The sequence below is a fragment of the Lepeophtheirus salmonis genome, chromosome Z (assembly GCF_016086655.4).
Source record: "Lepeophtheirus salmonis chromosome Z, UVic_Lsal_1.4, whole genome shotgun sequence".
Lineage (NCBI taxonomy): Eukaryota > Metazoa > Arthropoda > Copepoda > Siphonostomatoida > Caligidae > Lepeophtheirus > Lepeophtheirus salmonis.
In genome coordinates, this window is record NC_092584.1 from 17,218,861 (window position 1) to 17,237,405 (window position 18,545).

At 32.5% G+C, this 18,545-nt stretch overlaps 2 long non-coding RNA genes across 3 annotated transcripts; one reads left to right on the top strand and one right to left on the bottom strand.

Annotated features, from left to right (window-relative positions):
• The first annotated feature begins 2,112 nt into the window (after positions 1 to 2,112).
• On the top strand, positions 2,113 to 3,630 carry LOC121130379 (uncharacterized). Its single transcript, XR_005868712.2, has 2 exons — positions 2,113 to 2,484; positions 2,535 to 3,630. It is a non-coding gene; the product is annotated as an uncharacterized lncRNA (long non-coding RNA).
• Positions 3,631 to 4,733: 1,103 nt separating this feature from the next.
• LOC121130378 (uncharacterized) lies at positions 4,734 to 7,437 on the bottom strand. Of its 2 annotated transcripts, XR_011783885.1 has the most exons (4): positions 7,142 to 7,437; positions 7,015 to 7,073; positions 6,616 to 6,933; positions 4,734 to 6,358 (listed from the first exon to the last, which is right to left on the bottom strand). It is a non-coding gene; the product is annotated as an uncharacterized lncRNA (long non-coding RNA). The 2 variants fall into 2 exon arrangements; XR_005868711.2 differs by having other exon boundaries at positions 7,015 to 7,434.
• Positions 7,438 to 18,545: the final 11,108 nt, after the last annotated feature.

Sequence of the window (18,545 nt, forward strand, 5' to 3'; positions counted from 1 at the left end):
ATCTCAAGTACTAAACATATGTTTTATTAATTGTTAGTAAAATATACTTAGAGTCATTTATCATCCTGTTCGGTAAGGTACTGCAGCCAGTATTTATATTTCGAAAAAGGTAAGTCTGAACATGGACCTTCAACCAAAGTTAGGTTTACCCTCCTTTGATCTATCTCTAGCTAGGAGCAGAATGAAACAGAAGAAATGTTGACAATTAATTATTCATGATCAGTATGTATATCATTATATGCAATTATGTTCCACTTTATCACAATGACTTATTCTTTAATGCTGGGAGTGACAACGTATCACGATCTTTTCTTGGATTCAATTTCTCACATTCGCCAGGGAGTTTCTATCTGGTATCCTCTATTTGATGAAGTAGCCTTATTATAATATATATTAAGGAAATAGAGAAATAAACAAATACGACGGGGGTTCCAATGGAAGAAGTGCTAATCACTTAATTCTCCGTTATAAATTATAATATCATTAGATATGATGGATTATTCGTATTGGACAATACTCTTGGATTGACACACAAGGATTTGCGTAATACTAGGCTGGAGCAGCGATCGATTTCCACTTCTTTGTGATCCAGAAAGTGTCAGAAGAAGAGGCAGTTGGCTTTGAAGTAACACGCCACTGAGAGGATTCTGGAAGGTAGTCAAAGGTCGAGTTGTTGAAGAGTGCAAGGAAAACTGTAAAGCTCAGTATAGTTGACGCAATCTAAAATTGCAATAGAACGATGGTCTTTGTCTCTTCATAAACCTTATTTCTTGTCCGAAGAGAAAAAAACTGGCTGCATTACGAAGTTATCTAAAGTTGTATATCTAGGAATGTGAATCCATAATTCCAAAGGATATTAAAACAAGTTATGAGTTCCAACAAGTGACTTAGAGGCTCTTTCAACAAATTTTTATACATTTTCTTCTAGTATGATACAATGACATTTGAATATGTAACTACCTACGTTTGTAATAAATAATACTGGTTTTCGGTTATTTTTATCAAAGAATCTAAATATTACAACTCTATATAAATTCATACTTCATTTCAGTTGTGAATGAGAATCCGGCTCCAACTTCATGAACTTGTAAAACAAATATTTATGTAAATTCCTTTGTCAATGTTTAATTCCATCAATTAATTTATTTATTGAATAAGTGTAAATACATATTTATTGCCGACAGGAATGGCTCTAAAAAAAATTATTCAAACCTCATGTAATTATCTAATACGTTGAGGCCAACTCTCTGGGAAGATTTCAGGTACCTTAAATTTCTCTCAAAACACCGCAACCCGTCTTGTTGATAAATATCAGTTTTTATGACAAATTCCTCTTGGTAAACTCATCATATCATCTTTATAAAAGAGTGATAGTTTGTCGTTGTTGTGGTTTTCAAATAACATCACGTGGTGTTTTATTTAACTCTTCCATTTTGGGTTAGCATTTTAAATCCCCAAAAATTGCTTTTGAGGCGAAAATGATAGACTCACTTCACGTTCACAGCTCAAAATCAAATTAGATATTTTTTAAAAGGTTTTCTAGAGTAAATTGTCAAACAATAATGGAACTAATTATTCAAACGGATAAATTTGCCCTTCAAAAAATAAAATATCAACGTCAGTTCGTGTTTGTACAAGATTATGGTGTATCAGTTTTATTCAAATTATATTATATTTATTTTCTGTATATTAATTTTGTAATAATAGAATAATTCATTCATTATGGTACACAAGTGTGTTTATGTTGGGTGTCAGACTGGAGCCAATAGGAAACTTCCTTGAGGTATCGGACTAAATCGATTTCCTAAATCTTAAATTGATAAAATAAAATAAAATTTAAGTAAGTTATAATGTAATATTTCTAATGAAGAGTTATCCAGCTTGGGAAGTTACCTTTGAGTGAGTAGAGTATTTACACACAATTTTTAAAATTAAGTATCATATAGAAAAAAAGTATATATTGTTTTGTTAGAGTTTATTGGGAGTTAGGCTATGTTGAACCCAATATGGAAGAGTTCAATAAAGCATCACGTGATGTTGTTAAATAAAACTGTAACAACGACCAACTATTACTCTTTCATAATTGATGATATGTTTTGACTAAAGGGAATTTGTCATAATAATGTGCATTCATTACCTGGGCAGGTTGTGAGATTGGAGTTTCTGCTCCTCCACATTGTATAAGTACTCATTGTTTTAATCTTCTGCTGCCTCAGAGCAACGAACTACAAATATAAGTTCTTTTGTCATCTCTATGTTTATGGATAAGCTGGATAAGCTTATGAGTTTATACTTACCAGTAAAATGAGCTTTTCCATAGACTCTAATGAATAGATTGAGTATATTAACCTCAGTTGCTTCCTATACGCCAAAGTTGTGACAATGACAGAACAAAATTTATCCCAATACGAAATAATTCGTGAAGAAAATATCCGTCAAAAGAATGAAGCGATGATTGAGTTCGGCTTAAAGTCACGAGTTCAAGTAAATGAAGTAAAATATTATATACCCATTATTTGCAAATATTTACATAGGTGACGACGAAAAAGTTAGAAAAGTAAGGAATAAAGGTCGGTGTAACGGTGTCCCAAGAAGGAGTAATCGTTTGAGATATAACGGAGATGATCATACATCATTGACCCAAGAAGCTGGAAGATTGAAGCGGCATATTGAAGGTGTTCATGAAAAAAATAAGGAAATACCAATGTAGATTCTGCTCTCGCTCTTTTACACAATCTGGAAGCTTGAAAACCCATATTGAAGGTGTTCATGAAAAAATAAGGAAATACCAATGTAGATTCTGCTCTCGTTCTTTTAAATTCTCTGGAAACTTGAAGCGGCATATTGAAACTGTCCATGGAAGATAAAGAAACACCAATGTAGCTTCTGCTCTCGTTCTTTTTCACAGTCTGGAAACTTGAAGACGCACATTGAAGGTGTTCATGAGAAGATAAAGAAATTCAAATGTAGCTTCTGCTCTCGCTCTTTTACACAAGCTGGACACTTGAAGACGCACATTGAAAGGCTTCATGAGAAAAACAAAAAATACAATTGTTGTCACTCCTCTAGTTCTTTTCACAATTTAGTAACTTAAGGACCACCATTGAAGGTCTTCTTAAGAAGATAAAATTCACATGTAGTTACTGCTATAAATTTTTACACACTCTGGAAGCTTGAAGGCACATATTGAGGGTGTTCATGAGAAGATAAAGAAATTCCAATGTAGTATCTGCTCTCGCTCTTTTACACAATCTGGAAACTTGAAAACCCATATTAAGGGGGTTCATGAAAAGATAAAAAAATACAAATGTAATGTCTGCTCTAGTACTTTTACCCAATTTGGGAACTTGAAAACACACATTGAAAGTGTTCATGAGAAGATCAAAAAGTTCCAATGTACTTACTGTTCTCGTGCTTTCGCAAAACTTGAACTCTTGGAGAATCATATTGAAGGTGTTCATTAGAAGAGATAAAGAAATACCGATGGAGTTACTATTCTAGTTCTTTTATACAATTTGGAAGCTTACTTTTAAGTCTTTTCTTAGATAGACAAAGAATTAAAGACATACTTTCAAAAGATATTCAACCATACATAATTATAATATGAAAATATAAAATAATATATATATATATTTGAGTTTTTTTATCATACTGTTTACGTAGAGCCCCTTGTCTAAATTGGAGCAACAGTTAAATTTTTTGTTGATTTTCAGGTATCAACTATAGTTATTTCTATTACGTATTTTGTTCCAATTTTACCTAGAAAATGACAATATAATCCGTTTGAATTTGTCAAAATTGCCGTTGCATTCCTAACATTGAAATAAAAATGAACAAACAAAGTTGGATCCTTCCTACGAAGCATTCGATTATACTGAACTTCCACTCCTAAGAACTAATACTATTCTTTTTAGATATCCTATTCATATGCCTTCAACTTTATGTTCTGTTCAATGGATATCTTGTCTTATAATGGAGGGATCGCTCATTATGCAGATGTCCCTTCACATCAATATCTTTGATAATGACTTCCGATCTTGTTAATCATCGCTTTTATACTCCAGAATACATCAGTTCCTTCATATCTTGTAAAGAATCATCGTAACCTTCTATAAGAACTTAGGAATTTTATAAAAAGATAGAATAATTGACTAAAAGTCTTAGTAAGGAATAGACACAGATTATTCACAACTCCCTCAATGAGATTATTGAGTCCATTTCTCCTCAACTCAACTCTGATTCGTCTCCTACTCTAAGAACAACTTCCTTGATAAGAATCCTTCAGTGTCAATCCTGATCTATCACAGTAATATAATTTCATTTATAAGATAGAGTTTGTGATGTGCGATCTATATGGATAATTGTAGCACCTGAACAATTCAAGCTCACCCTTGATTTATTTTGTCATTTGAAAACAAGTGAAATATAATTATATTCTCTTAAAGGTAATATACATCTATTTTCTCGAACTATTATGTGTTATGTTACTCAAATTATTATTGTGAACTTTTTCAGCGATTATATGTTTAAAAAAAAAAATATAAGCGACCTCTTAACTTATACAATCAATTGGAATATCTGAATGTCGTTGCAATTCCCAAACATACTGAGGAGTCGGGGAATCCTTTTCTAAGCAGCTTCTTACCATATTAGAATGTTACTCTTGAAAAGATCTAGGATCTCCACACTAATAAATTTATTAGAGATAATAACTAAATGCTTTCCATAAGAGCTAGTATGTACTATGTGTTTTATTGAAAATAATATTTAAAACGTAAAAAAATTATCAATACAATTTGGTTGGACAAATAAATAAAAACATAAAAGAATTTCCTTAAACTTTAATTCCCTATATTTGAGGGATCTGATATTTTATTTTTGTATCTTATAGATTTTTTCAAAATTTATTTCGATAGAAAAATGCAATTTAATTATTCTAATTGTAGACATGCGAGTTATCAAAATTTATTACATTTATCAGTTCTAGAACTATTATATTGGTCTGAACAGTTACCAACTGTTCAAGCAATATGAATATAGAAAATTTTATTTCCTGACTATCATTTAAATATTTGCATAACTATATATCTCTAAAGAAATAATTGTCAAAATCCCAAGACGTACTTAAGACATAATATTCACTTATGTTGACTCTATATTTATTATATTCAGGATCATTGAAAAAATAAGATCTTGTTATTAGTTTGTGTTTCACATGATCATTTCATATTTATTACATAATATCCAATCATCCTTAATATATTACTTATATCTCCACTATTTTGATGACTTTTTTATGACAAAAATATACCTAGTGTTTAAAAAATAATTTTTATTCCTAACTAAAGAAAATATATTGAATATATTCATAAATGAATTGGATGCAGTCAATCAAAGTTACATTGTCACTAAAAGTTGACTACAATATTGATGAATATTCTTTGTAGAATAATCACTTTATACACAATTTGGTATTTATGGGGACTAAATTAAGTGTTTTCCCTTCTGAATGAAGATAAGGAATATAAATGCTATCGCATTCCCAAGGAGCGAGCCTCTAACAAAAATAATGTATTACAGGTGTAAAAGGGAATATCTTATACATAGTCTGTAGATTTAAAGAGTGTTGTTCCATCAATTAAATTTTTTTGTCAAGCTCAAAATAGAGAATCATAAAAATCAAGTTTGCCATACATCAAAATTAAAAAATGAAATGCTTGAAGTTGTAATTGATAGCCAGTGCAACAACTGTAGATGAAGGTAATCCTGTTCCTACCTTTATCACAATGGATACGGTCCTTCGATATCTGGGAGACGGAAGTTACAGAGCAAATTGGACGTATATATTTTCTCGTAGATGTCAGAACTGGCAGTGTACCATATCAAAGCAACGGAAAGGAGTCCAGAAGAATATCTTGTACCTTTAGGCTGATTGAAGAGATGATACATTTGCTCCATTATGATAGCGAGTTAGAAAAATTAAGAAGCTGTTCACATGTCTTTTTCTCTGTCTGACCCTCCGTGGAACCCAGAAAAGCGGAAATGTTGAGGGCTTCAGTGACAGACCCTTCATATCTTAATGTATTATTTTAACAAGTGCAACTTTTGGAGTTTTAAGCAACAAGAACCCCGAGGACAATGATTCCAAAGAGAGTTTGTGTTAGAGATCTTTTGCCGAAAGAGCATTCTCTTCCATAAACATTGCACACCCCAGAGCTTCTTGTCTTTCATTCTCCAAATGCACTACTCTATTGGTGCTAGTTGATGCCCGTGTTGGTCTTTGAGGTGGGCATGAGAGGTAACTTGCCAGATTCGGCTACTTTGATGGGATGGCTTGCTTGCTTCCTCTTTCAACTGCCTGTGAATATAATTAATTTATAAGTATTATTGATTACTAAGATTACAAGGGAAGAAATTGATTGCAATATCATATCAAAGTGCATAATTTATCATTTAAAGGAATGCTTCTGAATTATGCTATAATTTCGTACTCCAGACATTTGACAAGCATCGGACAGTACTTCCTAAAATATTGGAAAGGAAATTTACCAAAATCGAGCTGTCTCAGATATTCTCAAGCAATATTCATAGTATTGGGGAGGGAGTATTGATTACCTTCGTTTGAGTGATTTTCCTTTATCACGGGATTGATCTAAAGATTCAGGAATAAAATCCATCACTTTAACATGCCGACTGCATGGTCTTGAATTTGCTGTTGGTGTCTGGTAAATAATATCTTGGGATGGCCCTAAGCCATTTAGTTATAATTTTGGAGTCCTTCATGGGGAATTTGTGAAAGCTCACATCCGGATCCTTAGTTATGCCATCATAGCCCTGCTTGCATCCAGGAGCAGAACACTCCTACACCATTATTAATTAAGAAATAAGTAATAAATAAATAAAAAATAACTATCTTTGGTGAACCACGTTTTCCTATATTATGTATGTATAATTGATAAAAGAAAAGAAGAAGTTGTAAGTACTAATATAAATCATCTGTATTCTTTAGCTGACCCGTTTTTGTTTTTTGTTGAAATTGTTACATCTGATACATGGCTAGTGAACTTCATTTCCTAATAGATTCAATTGTATTTAAAAATGATAGAACATTTGTCTGAGCTCATAAAAGATGGAGAGTAACCTTTAGGATTTGCTGCTGAGTTATAATTGTAAGTCCTTGATAAACTCAGAGTAGAATTTGTGTCCAGAAACTATGGCCTTACATGATAGGACCTGTATTAATTTGCTTAATTTTTGGCCAAGGTGCATTTCCTAACAAAAAATACTATGTCTGAAATTGTAGGCTTGTGGGATCACGAGGGTCTGTTGGGGAACTTCAGTGGAACATACCTCTGCTCAGAGTCAACTAATTTCCAAATTGTTTGCTTCAAATACTGAAAAGAGCAAGTGCAAGAGTAAATTTAAATTAAATTACAATAGTACTTATACAAAAAAAGAATATATTTAAAAAAATATGGTAACACTATTGCGAGATATTAAAAGTAATTCGAGTCTCCCAATTTTTTGTGAGAGTTGTTTTAACCTACTCATATTCTATAATTATGCAAAAAATTAGATTAGGATCATAATGGAATTGTCTTTATTTAGACACATGATTGGAGATTTTTGTCATATTTGTTAAAATTTGAGAAGAATACCCTAAGAAAAGGGTACAACTTGTGAGGACCTCCCAAGCTTTTAAGGCCGAGTACGATTTAAACCCAACAATACTTATACAGGATGATTAAAAAGTAAGTTTTTTTTATCACTAGGTATACCCTAGGACTGCTGGAAGAAAAGGGCTAGAGACAGAAAAATCAAAAGGCAGCTGCAGTTCTTGTGTAGTTATATTCTACTGATGGAATTGTATATGTTTTTTGGACCTTGGAAACTCTTATATTGGGGTTCCTAGCCTCAAATGCTGGAGAAGATTACACGTACGAAGACTGGAAAGCTTAGTCCATTCCTCCATCTTTATTTCACCTTGAAAGGAGGATGGGATTCTTCTTCAGAGCCCTCATACAAAGGAGGGATGCAATAAGTAAAATTTAACTCTAGAGTCCCAGGCATGAAACACAATTCCTTTCATGGGTAGGGGGGATCCCATACAAGAAGGATCTTATTTTCAAACGGCAGGAAGTACATGAGTCCATAAATATTTAAGAGTACCCCTTTTGATTGGTGGAGGAGTTATATATATGAGTTCTTATTGGACTAACCAAAAAGACAAAAAAAGAAAGAGGAGACAAAATGGTTGAAATAAAAACGAAACAACAAATCATGTTTATGACTTATGTTTAGGATTAACGTAACCTCAATCAAAAAATAGGGTATACAAATACCCTTTGCAGATGATTAGACTTATGTATTTTTGTTAGAAAATAACTTTTATAATTTCTTAGAGCATAATTATCTTTCAAATACTATGAACAATGTTTTTAATAAATAGTTTAGGATTGTAGTTAAACCTAATGCTAAATATATAAACTTGTCCGAAATGTTGACTTATAAATAATTAAATAATATATAATTAATAATTAAATGCATTAGATTAATCTTAGTCAAAAGACGTGATATAACAATGATGAAATAGAGCATATACCCAATTTTAGACGAATCAGAATTTGAGATAAGAAAAATATTCTTGATTCATATACATTACACCTCTTTCACTTATTATAAGTTATAGTATATTTAGGAGTAACTAAGAGTGGAATGGAGAGTTGACATCTTCTTCTTCAAGCCAAATGGAAAAATTGGGGTCTGAGGCCTACTTTAAGGTCCTAAGGTAGAAAATCTTGCCATGGCTGAAGGCATACTATCCTGAGAATAATTATGTATGGCCCCAAGTCGTTGCCCCCAGCCATATGGCCTTGAAGACACATAACTTCTTCAAGGATCACTTTGCTTACTTCTGGGACAAGACCTTCTGGGGCCCTTCCAATCCTTATCACAATCCCTTCGACTTTAGTATGTAGAGCATCATAGAGAACAAGGTTGGGAAGACATCATACATAAATGAACAAGAGTTCAAGGCCAGCATCAAGAAGCAATGGGTCAACTTGTTCGCTGATTATATTGTGGCAACCCGAAACAAGTTCCGACCTCGTGTGGAGTCTCTGATAGAGACTGGTGGTGGCCATATTGAATAATTCTATTACATTTTTCATAATACTTTTCTAATAAAAAGTCATTAAGTTTTTGGGGTTGTTTCTAAATCGTGGAGAAGATCTCCCTGTCGCACTCTGTACATAGATAAACGAGATTATTCATGCCAAGCAGAGTGAGTGTTCTTGCTTCTTTTTCTTTCACAATGAGGATGTGTTAAAAGGTTAACCATGTCAAGTCTTTGAGGAGTAAGAAGTGTACAAAAACATATATATATATATTCGGAATGAGTGCCTCCAGAACTATTGATTCATTTACATAAATCTTTTTTTTTATTTACTTCATATATTGAAATGAATGTATCTTGTATTTCATTGGTAAAGTGACCCCCCCCAGAGAAACAAAGAATTTTATATCTGAATACTATATATTATTTATACTCAGATACGTAGATATACCCTGTATCACGATTAGTAAGAAAAGACGTCAAATACTTCCGAGAGATTATCAACAATGTATGTATATTAGGGGGGTTTGTTTTTCGACTTTTTTCGAAATTCGATTACAGCTAGTTTGGAAAAGTTATCGATCCCTAAGAAAAATTACGTAATCAAAATTACATTGCCTAAGGGTTCATCTTTAGGGTGGTCGTCGCACATCTCAATCAAATTATGAACAAGACTCAACCCTTGACTTAGTTAACATAGATACTACTTTAAGTACATTTATGCAAAATGTCGTATTCATATACATTTTTGGAACCTATCAAAAAGTATTTCATAAGTTGTTGTTTGTTTGTTTTTTTAATTAAGGTGGTCCAGATAAATTGGCAAAATATTTAAAGGGTTATAAGGAATCAACTATATGGGGAAGAATCATAGTTTTTTAGTTAGCCCAAGGAAGGAATTACACCTTCCGACAAGTCAGTGCACCGGAGCACAAAAAAAAAAAAAAAAAAAAATCGGTCAAACTCTAAGAAACATTAATTATGCAAAATTACATTGCCTTCAATTTCATTTTTACTCAGAAGAACAAGCTCAAAGTTTGAATGGAAACACAATTTATTTATTTCGTCAATAAATCGTTAAAATACAGTATTCATCATTATTTTAATTTAATAAATTATGGCAGACATTAATCTAACTTTTGAAAATAGAGAGAATAAAAATCTAAAATTTGGATCTTTAATTTATGGAAATGGTGAAAAATGATGGAGGTTATGCGCGAATCATCTAATATTCCTAACTATTTTCTCTTTTTTTGTTCCATAGGTGAATTGTTAGAAAAAAGTTTTATCTCGTTTGATAGGTTTAAAAATGTGTATCAAGACTATTAATAAATTATAAATTAACTAAAAATGTATTCCTTTTAACTATATTTACAAATTAAATTCATTATATTATACATCGATGGGACGATTAGTCGTAATCAGAGAATCGGGTGTTTTTTCCGAGAATCGGGACGGGCATGGGAAAATAATGCTGGATTTGTGATTCCAAGAATTATTTTATCTGGTTTACTGCGTTTCTAAGTTATAAACAAAAAATACATTTTACAAGAAAATTAAATATTTGAATTTTTTTTTTCAAAAAATTTAATATTCTAAATGTTATTTAATTTATTTTCAATTTTTTTTTCGGACAATAACTACATATGTTCTTTTGAATTTTTTTTCATATTACAAATTTTTTTCTTTTTGAAAACAACTGGGAATTTTTAAATTTTTTTCCAAAAAATTTTTTGAAAACGAATTGATTTTAAAACTTTTTTTTTTTAAATAGTTTTTTGTGAATTTTGTGGATTTTTGAAAAAAATTAAATACTAAATTGTAAATTTGATAAAAATTTACAAAAAATTTAATATTTGAAATAAATTTTTTTCCAAAAAAATTCAAAAAACTCCTCCAGAATATAATCCTTTGGATGCAGTTGATAGCAAAAGGTGGTTTTTTAATTATTATTAAAATTATTTAAGAATCGGAATTGGGATCACAAATTTTTATTAGAATCCCATCGGAATCCGCATTAGGACTTTTGTTTTTTTTAATCGTCTCATCACTAATATTTACTAACTAAATTGTTTTCTTCTTTTTCATAATTTAATTGAGATTTTTTGACCTAAATATGACATTGTAGGACAATAATATTTTGCATAACTACTTTTCATACCATATCACAACTTATCCACACTACACAAAACCGTAATTAGAAAAAAGTCGAAAATCAAGCCCCCCTAATGTAGATCCTTATATCAATGAATAAATATGTTAGTAGATATTCACATTAGACTGCTTCAAAATGTAGGCACAATATAATATTTTTAATAGTGAATAGGGGGGGGTAATTTGTATTACAAAAAATGATTCAAGAAAAAATAATGAGTCTACTCCGTCAATACAAAATAAATCTCAACTATTTTTTACAACATTTATATGTACAGAGAGTTCAACATTTCATGGACATAATTAATACATATACCAGTAGTTGCATAAATACGCGGACTAATTTTTAAACGCTTATATATCGAGATTCCGTGACCGGAAATAAAAAATTCCACCACAAGTAACTCGGTAAATCTTTTGGCTTTGTTTTTGTTTTTCTTCATCGCGTCAAACAAAGTCGTTTACGATGAATGACGAGGCCAAACGTCATATGGTTGCCACTCTCCTCCGCGCGGGTAGGTCTGTCAAGGAGATAATCAAGGACACTGGACTATCCAGGACTACTGTGTTCAAGGTCCAGAAGCTTGTCAAGGAGAGAAAAAATCTGAAAGACCTGCCCATACCTCTGAAATGACTCAGGATTGGCTCGCTGCCAACATGCCATTTTGGAACAAAAACATTTGGCCACCTCAATCCCCTGATTTGAATCCCCTTGACTACAGTGGGGGGTGGCAAATTGAGAAGAAGGCCTGTGCTACCCACCACCCGAATTGGGACTCATTGAAGGCCAGTGTTCAATTAGCAATGGGCATCCATGGAAGACCATAACATCATCAATGCGTGCAAGGCATTCAACGGGCACTTGGAGGGTGTCATAGCAGCTGATGGTGGTTATATTCAGCAATTATATTAAATTTTAGGCAAGAATAAATTCTTTATTATATATTTCTCAAAAAAAATACGTCATACAAATTTTATTACACATTTAATTAATTCCCACAAATAGTCCGCGTATTTATGCAACTACCGGTATATATATATATATATGTATTCATTACTCAAATTTGTGGGATGAGTATAGATACCCAAGGATTTTTGCTATATTGTAGAACCTTTATTTGATGTAAGAGACTTATATTCGCCCCGAATTGGCCGTATTAAAATATTATTTGACTGCGACGAATAATATTGACAGCATTAATTGAGGTTTACAGCAGAGCTAAAGATTAAATATGAATCATTTGAAGATAGAAATAAGCCCAATATTAATAGAAGCAAGCATAGCAGATTTATTATATAAAAAATTTTCTTTCTTTTTTTGGTGACGTCATTGAAACGACCCTTGTTTGTACATACATATTTAAAAAGTAAAAAATTGTGGGAACTCGACATTTCTTAAGCGATATTTTATTAAATATATTGCCAAAAGTAAGTCTTTTCATGAATAATTTGCTAAAATATTTCTAATTTTTCAAATATTCGATTTTAATTAGTTAAATAAAACTAAAAGAGTTTGTGCAGTTGCTATTTGTAAAAACCCAAGAGGGGTGTCTTAACACCGATTCCTGAAAGACCTTACAAGATATATGACTACATCCGTAGATAATGCTATGCCTTCTGTCAATGCCTATCAGTCCTCATTGCCGCTAAGGGCGACTTCATTAATGATCCAGATAGCTCAGACACATATCTATTTATAGTATTTATTTTGTTGTAATTCTATTGATAATTAGTTTAAAATTCAAAGTGTTCAGATTTTAATAATGGGCGACTCGGTACAGAAAAAAAAGGATGTTTTTCATTTAAAATTCTAATATGACTGAATTTTGATTCAATCTAACCTACATGTTATCTGAATACCTATATCTTACATCTAAAAACACATGTTGATGAGGTTTATTCATCTATCTATCTTTACAGTAGAGATACAAATATATATATATGTATTATTTTTTTCACTTGTAACTACTTATAAGCTGTAAAACATACCTATAGAAATAGTTGTGTTCGTTTTAAATATGTACAAGGATATATACAATATTAACGCTTAATATTTATGTCTGTTCGTGAAGAAAATATGTATAAAAACTATTTAGACCAGGGGTGTCAAACATACGGTGGCCTGAGAGCCGGATCCAGCAATCCTCGACGTGACCTTAAGTGATTTATTTGCAACCTTAAAATAATTGAATAAATTCACTTTAATTTTATTTAAAATCTGTGATTCCTATATTGTCCGTTAGGGACACAGTATACTCCAACAGAGGTTACCAGGCTAACAGGAACGGCTCGTAGGACCATCTACGATCCATTGAGAAGAAGTTAAACCACAACAAGAACTCTGGAAAAATTCATATCATTAATGCGGATGCCCTCAAAGATGATCTGGTTCCCAGAGGGTTACTGGCTCGCATCAGTCACGCACATAGACTTTTTCATGACGACCAACCTGCTCCCTAGGTCCAGGGAAATTTTCCTCAAGGCAACGTCGTCCTTCGAAAAATTGGGCCTTCCTCAAACAAAAATTACTCAGACCTTCTTACCTAATAACATCGCTTTCTGAACAAGAGAATGCTGACACCATACAATCCGGATATCGATCCCATCGACTTTTCTTTCTTACAACACATCGAGAGGAGAGCATGCAGCATCTATAATCCGAACGTTGAAGTCATGAAAGCCTCCGTCGACGATTAGTAGGCTGCCATGTACCAAAACTTCATTTGCAATACTTGCAACCTTTTTCATAAGATACGTGTCGCCATCTGTGAGACTGAATAGAATAAATCAATTTGGCATTGCGTATATATCAGGAAAATTAAAAATAATATAAATTATTTAAATGTAAAAATGGAGCTATTTTCTTTTTTCTTTCCTTGTTGGGGCAAGTTTTCTGTTTCCACCTGATACATCCTATATATGGACTACTTCAAAGAAGATTCCTAGGTCAAATGGAGTTAATGTAATACTATAATTTTTACTCATAGTTCATGAGTGCAACTTCATATGACCAATTAAAGGAAAATTAAAACAATGTATATATCTTTCTAGCCTGTCTTTCAGTTGACGGTCCAGGCATGTGCAATGGACATGTCCAATCAGTATACTCTTGTTTATTCATTGTTATTCAACTCAGGTCATTAAATTGCTTTTATATTGATTTTCTACTATGAAAGACATCCAGTTACTTCCTTCATGGTTTTTATATCAATTTACTCAAATATACCTACTTGGTTAGCTTATTAAGTAGAATACTTAACGATGAATAATCACGGCATACATACTTACTTCTATATACCTAAATAGATAGAATAGGTACATAATACTCCTTTAATATATGGGTAATTGCAATAAAAATTGTATTTATCAAGGGCATTTGATAGAATATTTCGAATCTACTTATGCCAAATGAAATTCCCATGTTCATTAAAACAATATTGATTGTTGAGTGAGATTCGATTCGATCATGAGGACTGATATTGTGAACCTCAAGAGTTCTAGCAGATCCATGAAAATTAATGCTGTTAATGAAAACTCAATCACTTGGAAGAAATATACTTCCTTCCTATGAAGAAACTTTATTTTCGTAACAAAAAAGATTATAATAGATTATTATTTATATATAAGGTAGGGATTAGAGGTGGATTCTATCTATGGCCAAGTCCGAAAGTTTGCCATCCGAACCTCATTTTCCAAAGTACATGGTCCAAACCTTCCAGCTCCACATTTATTTCCGATATAAAATAATTCCTTTACATCTAATAGATGACGTCATCCTCGATTTAACATCTTGTGAAAAATAAACAGAGGATAACATTATTGATTATTTTGAAGTGTTTACAGATTAATTATATAGGTAGGAGAAGAAAAAAATAAGGAAAATTATATCAATATGATTGACTTATCATTTATCAACCATTGATTAATGAAATATATAGTCAGCCCTGTTCTTCTTTGATTTTGAATTGTACCGGGTGTCCGGAAAGTCCTGACTGATTTCTAACTTCCAACTTCATTAAGATCTACAAGGACTAAAAGTAGAGATACAGAGAAATGTTTTTGATAAAAAAACTTCGCTTGGTTATAATTTATAATATATTTTTAACAATTTGGCCTTTAGCTTCCATAACAGCCACAACACGGGGACGGAAGGAGGAGCAGGTCTTCTTGATGTAGGTGGGGTCCATCTTGGCCAAGGCCTTGGTGATACTGGCTTTGATAGCTTTGGTACTGCTGTGGCGTTTTTTGCAAGCCTGCCTCTCAATGTGCGCCCAGATGCTGAAATCCAAGGAGTTGAGGTCGGGGGAGGAGGGGGCCAGAAGTCCTTAGGCCAGAATTCCACATTCTCCTTCAACCACTTCTGGGTGTTCTTGGCTGTGTGTGCGGGTGCCCCATCCTGCTGGAAACACACCCTCTTGCCAGGATACTCCTTCCTGATCCATGGAACCACCTTGATGTAGTCCTCCGAGGTGAGCATGTACCCCTCTTGGAAGAAGACTGGAGGCATGGCTTTACCATCCGAGCCAACAACTCCAAGCATCATGATGCTGGCTGGGTGCTTGGTGATGGACACATATTTCTCAGATCCCACATAACCATTAAGGCTAATGTAGCGATGATTTTTGCGGTTGAAGACTGGATCCACTTTAAAAGTTTTCTCATCGGAAACAATGAGAATTCTGTCCCCATTGCTTTTCATGTTGTTCAAAATCTTCTTGCATCAGATGTATCTGGCCTCCATATTGACCATGGACAACACGGAACGGGTGGTGCGGACCAAGGACTTGCCCCCAATGTCCTTGACAATGTTGGCAGCAGTAGTCTTACCCATGTTGTTCTTCTTGGCAATTGTTCTGATGCTCAGAAGAGGGTTTATCTTGATCTGGGCCTTATCTTCTTCTTAGTGGCCTTTATCACAGGTCTCCTACTTCGAGGCTTGTCTTCAAGGCCTTCCCCCTTGTCCAACCTCCTCTTGAGCCTCCCAATGGTGCTGGCGGACATGCTGGTGGCTTCAGAGATCTCCTTGTGGTTGATTCCTGCACGAAGCAGAGCAGCTACTTCATGTCTTTTAGCCTCCATGTCAAAAACAATTATGAATTTCGAAATGTTATTGAAACAAAACTTGTAAATCTGAAAACAGTCTTTAACTTTTATTTACGCAACATTTACGTAAAAAGTCTCGGAAACCTCGAAAAAAGCCATCGAAGGTACCGGTCAAGACTTTTGGGACACCCGGTATATTATATTCAGTCAATCCATCATTTCTTTGGATTTCAAATATTATCCCAAAATAGAAGAGTTGCTTAAAATACCACGTGATGTTGATACAAAATTACAACTACGACAAATGTTATAGCTTCATATTTGCACAAAGTTCAAATCAACAGGAACTTCTTACTAAAAATGTTTTTTTTTCTTTTTCTCGTAGCTATATAATTAATGGTAATAGGGCTCCTACTCCCGTACCAACTACCCCCCATCATTATTATTAAGTAAAATTAGTTAATGATAGAGAGCCAAAGTAATAAATGAATGTTATGATTGTTTGGACCGGTCGTTGAGCAATGAAACCTTCAAGTTCGAATCGGAAAGTAATTATGAGTTCTATTAATCATCAAAATTTTAATACAAACTGTAATCATTTTTCAATTAAAATAGATAATTAGCCTGATTGTTTCGCCATATGCATGACATATAAGATACAATAAATATTTTGAATATTCCTATTCTAATTTCCTTAAGCCCATGACAAAAATTGCCAAAACATTGAGTTTTAGTAGGCTACTTATACGATGAATTTAGGGATCGATCATATTGAACAAGTATGTACATGATGTTATAATAAATATCTGAGAAGGGATTTTTAGATAACACCTTAAGTACAGAGAAATAGAGTCATGCATATCCAAAATAAATAAGTTAATTACATCTCATTTTTAATATATGTATTTCAACATTACTAGAGTCAAATAGAATCATCCCAAATCTTCTCAAGTAGTATTCATCCCATATTTGTAATGAAAAGTTTCAAAATACTAACTTATATGCACTTCATTTTTGATAATAAATTATACTTGGACAAAATTCATATGAAACAAGTATAAGATTATAATATTTGGCGTAGTTGAAATTTTGTCTCAACATCACATGGTATTTTAAGCAACTATTCCATTTGTTTACATCTAATTCTCCTAAATTAATAATAAGGGCCGTTGAGTTATTTACTCACGAAGTGGAACACAGAAAATATGCATATTTTTTATTGATTTGGAGTCGCAAATTTTAAAATACCTGCAGATTTATAGGCAGGATCTCTAAATATGATTAATCCAACCTCAAGAAACTATTGGAATCGTACTCTAGAAATTAAATTTAACTTTTTAGTCCCTAAAATAATAAATCAATTTAAACAAGTTTATTAAAAATACACACATCTAATAATACATTATTCTTAATTTATAGTTTGTAATAATATCTTGGTTTTGAATCCCTAAATTTCAACTATGGGATACTAAATTCATTTGACTAATTCTGAAAATATACTGACTTTATGGATTAATCACATTAGTATTGAAGGATCAATCGAAGAATAATATTTCAAATTAATTAGTTATTTGAATTAAACTTACAACATAATGATTACGTATAAACACAAACTGAAGTTAATACTTTATTTTTGAAGGTCAAATTCATCATTTTAAATGATTTATTTTAGTAGAAATAATATTTCAGCCTGAATACAGAAATGAAATCCACATTTACTTGGAACAATATAAAAATACTATTATAATATTAAAGTTAATAATTTTTGGATTGAGACACATAAATGATCTCAAGATACATTTGACAGATTATTTACTCTTCACTTGGCTCCAGGATCACTTTTTCTCTTGCGTTGTCTATTTTTCTGCACATTAACAGAGGGACTTTTTACCTATGAAATTAGACGTTTTCTAAGCTATTAATTCATTCAATTTAAAAATTATTGTATAATTTTACTACACACGCACTTAAATATATAACTCCTCCACCAATCAAAAGGGGTACTCTTAAATATTTATGGACTCATGTACTTCCTGCCGTTTGAAAATAAGATCCTTCTTGTATGGGATCCCCCCTACCCATGAAAGGAATTGTGTTTCATGCCTGGGACTCTAGAGTTAAATTTTACTTATTGCATGCCTCCTTTGTATGAGGGCTCTGAAGAAGAATCCCATCCTCCTTTCAAGGTGAAATAAAGATGGAGGAATGGACTAAGCTTTCCAGTCTTCGTACG